The sequence below is a fragment of the Crocodylus porosus genome, unplaced genomic scaffold, assembly GCF_001723895.1.
Source record: "Crocodylus porosus isolate Cpor-Errol unplaced genomic scaffold, CroPor_comp1, whole genome shotgun sequence".
In the NCBI taxonomy this organism is placed as follows: Eukaryota; Metazoa; Chordata; order Crocodylia; family Crocodylidae; genus Crocodylus; species Crocodylus porosus.
In genome coordinates this window covers 7,838,386-7,843,949 of record NW_017728951.1, presented here as the reverse complement: position 1 = coordinate 7,843,949, position 5,564 = coordinate 7,838,386, and the positions used below count along the sequence as shown (strand labels likewise).

General features: G+C 46.0%; 1 long non-coding RNA gene across 1 annotated transcript; it reads right to left on the bottom strand.

Annotated features, from left to right (window-relative positions):
- Positions 1 to 639: 639 nt before the first annotated feature.
- Positions 640 to 4,119, bottom strand: LOC109324369. Its single transcript, XR_002104916.1, has 2 exons — positions 4,078 to 4,119; positions 640 to 708 (listed from the first exon to the last, which is right to left on the bottom strand). It is a non-coding gene; the product is annotated as an uncharacterized LOC109324369 (long non-coding RNA).
- Positions 4,120 to 5,564: the final 1,445 nt, after the last annotated feature.

The following is a 5,564-nucleotide window of genomic DNA, read 5'->3' as shown; positions in this document are numbered from 1 at the left end:
AGGACCAGAACCAATGCCCACTGATGCTGACAGAATGCCCTTTGTTGATATTAATGGACTAATAGTCTCTTCTTCTGGAGGAATCGGTGGGCTTTATGTAAATCCTCTTAGGAACTGTTTAGGACTTGTTTAGTTTCTGTCTTATTCCAGCATCCCAGCCAGGATTATGAAGGCTTCTTTCCAGACTTTATAGCCAATCCTAAACAGGGACTGCAGATGACTTTATGTAGACAAATATCTACTATGAAAACGCTAAATGACTACAAAATTCAATTTATGCAGAATCTAAACTGCAATACAATTCGAGTCTCCAGGGTAGAAAAAACAGTACATTAATTTAAAAGCACTTATTATTTAATTACTCTTATTTGTTTTTATTAATTGTATTCATTTTTAATTAATTTAATTTAAAAGCAATTATTATAAACTGTCTGATTCTATGTTTATTTTATGTTCATTAATAAACTCTCTGCCACCCAGTCATTAATAGAAATAATGCTATGCTTGAGTACTTGAATAAAACGTTTCTTTTACAAGAAAACATGCAACAAAATGTATTTAAAAAAACCATTTTTCTTATGCAATTCACAATAACCTAACATTTATCTAAACCCTGTCTCCATTTCCGTAGGAATTTTGCCACTTCTCAGACTGCACAGAAGGAAGGAGAGGTCAAGAAAAAGACATCTATGCAGGAAATACATGTTCCTGTGAAGTAAAAACAAAATTCTTTATAAAATGAGGAAAAAACAATAGAGGCATCTTGTTATGATGTTCACAGTACAGTCTTAAATTACATTTTGTGCTCAAACTGAGACGGTTTGCACCACCTACTGGAAAATATTGCTTATACTGAATCTTGAAACTTCTTTGGTCAGGAAAATCTTCTAAAAGTTACTTATTTGCTAGATTGTTTTGTTAAATGACATACAAGCATTTTCAGGATCTCAATTTATTTCAAAAACCATTTTGCAAAGCTGCCTGAAAGCCAGATTGATTCATTTGTCAAAATTGGCACTTTCTGCTGCTTACTTCTGAAAGACAGAATGATTAAACCAACAGTGTCAGCTAGAAAAGATACAAGTGTAGATTTTTTGAAAGCAGGGTTGGCCTAACTCAGCTATCACTGAAGTCAGACATCAGTAGTGGGACAGTGCAATGCAGGCCACTTGAAATTCCCATCACTGTGCTGGGAGGATTATGGGAATCAATATGTATTATCAGTTTTTAAAGTAAAAATATATACAGGTAACTAGAAAATGACAGAAATCCTAAGAAAAGAAGATACTAAACCAACATTTCAAAAATGTTCAAAAGTCATTTGGGGAAACTGAGATAATTTTATATGATCACTGTGGCAAAAAAAAGATATTAAATATTAAGGCTAGTCAAGGCTAAGAAGATTCTATAGGATCTGCACTGGGTAAATGGTGAACATGTTGCCAGGATTTGCCCCTTGAAATCTGTAAACAGAAACACTGTACACATCATAAAGCACCTGTATTCAACATTCACATTAGAGAAATTTTATTGCAAGTACTTATTATCCATGCAAGCTGGAACTTACAGTGGAGGAGCTGATAGTTTTACAGATAGTGAGGCAACTGCCAATACATTAATTATTATAAATAGTTTTTGAAGTCACAAGTAAACAAATGCATAAATTCAAGTTTTCATAAATAAGTAGAACTTACATTCTTGTTATTTTAAATGAAGAATAACTTAATTAAATGAAAAAGTTCCATAGTAATTAAACACCAAATTGGGTAATGATATGTTCAGAGATAGATCTCTCTTTTTTGCTACTTCTAAATTCTTTTAAATCCTCATGACATTGTACTAGAGAACAAATGTAGCAAGCGTGTCTTTAGTTGACTCTATCTACTGAAAATAGCCTCTTGAGATCACAACATGCGTATAACATATCATAACTGGCACAAATCAGACTACAAAGAAAGAGCAATCAATGAGAAAGTCAAGGTAGCAAGTGCTGAAACTGTCAAGTGGCTATAGGATATAATCTCCAGCATTTCTCTTTAGTAAAAACCTAGAAACAGATGGATCACTTTACTTTGGTATTGAAAGGCGGCCCCATCCAAGGCAGACACAGAAGCCATTTGTTTTTGGTTTAGCAACATTTCACAATTTTTAAGGGGAGTGGGACTGAAAAATAGTAGTCAGTCAACAGAAAAGCATCTCTGCTAACTTGAGAAATTGGGCATGCCTACATTAAATAGACTAATCTATTGTGTAGTAAAGCATCACCATCTACAAGTGCTGCATTTACTGCACAGTAAATAGTCAACGCATGGTTGGTTACTACCTGTTGATATGGGTAGTAAATTAACTGTGTGGTGGCTACTGCACAGCACAGCACAGCACATGTAGATGCTGACCAGGAGCAATTTTGTAAGGGTCCCCAAGTGCACAGGCCTGAGAGGCACCTGCAGCCCCACAGCTCTCCCAGTTCTGTGTGCATGTTGATGAGTCCCCATGAACACAGGGCAGGGAGAGAGAGAGCTGCTTCTGCAGCTGGCACAGTTCTCCCAGCCCCACCTGGCATGGAGCTCCCTCTGGCAGCTGCAAGGAGGCAGAGCTGGGTAGGAGCAGCCCTGGACAGGCTGCTGCCATGAGAAGCAAACTTGTGTCCAAGAGGGTGCATGTGTAGATACATTCCTGGGAATGCTTACTGCGCAGTATTTTACTGCTCAGAAAGCCTAATATGTATTAATAGCATGTGTAGACATGCCTGCTGAGAGACAGAAGTGAAAATCTGTGGCAAAGCTATAAGAGAACCCACTATTTCTGATTAATTTAGGCACTAAGCACTTTTCCTTCCTATCTCCTAAAGTACAGGTTTCCCTCACTTTATGTGGGTTCTGTATATGCAAATTCGCTCTTATGCAATGACCCTTTTTATACCCCAAATTCGTTGTATGTAAGGTAAATTCACTCTCATGCAATTGGCAGCAGGTAATTATGTGGGGGCAGGGGAAAGGGCTGTTGGTGGGGTGGCAGATCGAGGCCCCAGCAATGAGGGAGGGAGTGGGCCACAGATAGGAACAGGTAGGGTTGGGGTGAATAGGGCCTTGATCTGTACACCTGCTGGTGGTGAGGGAGGGAGTGGGACTGGGGCAGAGGCAGGCTCTGTACAGGTGGGGTGGGGGTGCAGGATGGGTGGCATGGCTCCTGCTGCTACGGGCTGCTGCTGCGGGTTGGGCCCCAGCCCCACTCTCTTCCTCACCACTGGTGGGGGTGGGGGCAGATCAAGGCCCCACTCACCCCAGATCCTGGGGCCAAGCTCTTCCCCGCAGGAGGGTTGGGCTGTGCTGTGTTCAGAGTGGATGATGGCGGTGCTGGAAGGGAGACTATGCGGGGGGGGCTACAACCAATTTTGGGGTGGCTGCAGCCCCCACATAATCTCCCTCCCAGCACTGTCACCGCTTGCCCTGGCTGTTGGGTACAGGATGGGGGGCGCAGCTCCTGCTGCTCCAGGCTGCTGATGTGGGCTTGGGGCCATGCCAGGCTCTTCCCAGCAGGGGCTAAGCCGGGCTGTATTGAGGGTGGGCAGTGCTGGGAGAGGGCTATGGGGGTTGGGCTACAGCCATTCCAAAATTCACCATAGCCTCCCAACCCCACCCCCTTCCAGCACCACTGCTGCCCACTCCAAGTGCAACGCTGCCCAACACCCTGTTGGCCCCCAGCCCGTCTACAGCAGCAGCCCATAACAGCAGGAGCCATGCCCCCTGCCCTGCCCCAGCTCTGCAGTGCCTGCCTCTGCCCCAACCCCAGGCCCAGCTCCATTCCCTCTCTCACCACTGGTGGTGGGGCAGATCAAGGCTCCACTCACCCCAGCCCCTGGGGCTGGGCTCTTCCCAGTGGAGGCAAGGGCTGGGTTGGGCTGTGCTTGAGGCATGTGGTGGTGGCACTGGGACAGGAGTTACAGTGAATTTTGGGGTGGCTGCAGTCCCCCTGTATCCCCCTTCCCAGTGTCGCTGCTGCTGCCCGCCCCAAGCGCAGCCTGACCCAGCCCCCTGCTGGGAAGAGCCCAGCGCCTTCCTGCCCCAGCAGACTTACCTGCTGCCGATGCAGTTGAGGTCTTGGAATAAATCCCTATTTGTTACCTTGTAAAGTAGGTTTCCTTTATGTGAATTTGAGTTATGCACAGTTTTTCAGGAATGCATCTACTGCATAAAGCGAGGGAGACCTGTATTAAGAGACTATTTGCATTGTAACTGAGGGGGCTTGCTTTAATAACTGCATAGAGACAAGGCTAGCTTAAAAGAGAATTAAATGTCATGATGGCAAATATTTACACTTTTATTAGGTAAATATGAATGGTTCAGAGAAGCACAAGCCACTTGTTAGAGGAAAGTACAGAGCCCCTAATAATTTCTAACATCTCATCTTATAAATTACATATAAAAGGATACAGAGCGTGTTATTTTAAATACTGGCTGCATTAACCAAAGAGAAAATGTAAATAATTGTACAAAAGTCTGCTGTTTGTAGCTGCTTAGACTGCTGAATTCCTGATTTCCAAATCCTTGTATCACCATACCTTAATAGAGTGCTTCCCAAACTCTTCCTTGTCATGACCCCATTTCCTCAGCATGGCCCCACACTCCCACCTCACAGTCCTCCACCCCCCAGGGGCCCCTCACTTTGCACCCACCTGCAGCCCACCTCCTCAGGTGCTCCAGGACCAGGGTTTGCAGCCCCCTGCCTCCCTCATCAGTCCCTGAGCCCTGGCTCCCACTCGTGGGAGGGAGTGGCTGCTGTGGCCAGAGCAGCCCAGCTCCCCTTTCCCTTCCCTTGCAGACAGTACAGCCAGAGCAGGGCCTGTGGGTGGGGTGGGGATAGGAAGAAGGGGAAGATGTGAGCTGCCTGTTGCAGGCTTGGGGCTCCCCACCCTGTTGCCCTCCCCCTGGGGGTCTCTGTAGCCCAGCAGAAGGGACCTGGTGTGGGAGTTGAGCATTGCACAACTCTATGCTGCTGCACCTCACCTTGGCAGTCATGGCAGTGTGGCACTTCCTCCCATGTGGAGGTGGCTCCCGCTCAGAGCTGGTCCAGCCTGGCTGCAGCCCCACCCCCTGCTTTGGGTGCAGAATTCTCAAGGGGGGGCACATGCCCTCTCTGCCGTATCGCCCATAACCTCCTCTGCTGCATTGCTTCTGCTCCCCTGTCCCTTGGCCATTTCCCCACCCCTCCAATGCATCGTCTGTTCTCCTCTCCAATCCCTGTTTATCGCTACCCGATTCGCTGATATTGTGACCCCATTTGGGGTTGCGATTCACAGTTTGGGAACTGCTGCTTTAAGGCTTTACTCCAGAGACCACAAACTAACTTAAATTGATCCAGTTTTGGGCTCCACAATTCAAAATGGATGTGGAGAAGCTTGAGTCCACAAAAGAGCCATGCACATGATCAGAGGTCAGGAAAACAGACCTTACGACGACAGGCTGAGAGTCATGGGGCTTTTTAGCCTGGAAAAGCGTAGGCTCAGGGGTGATCTGATGGCCACCTATAAGTTTATCAGGGGTGACCACCAGGATCTGGGGGAA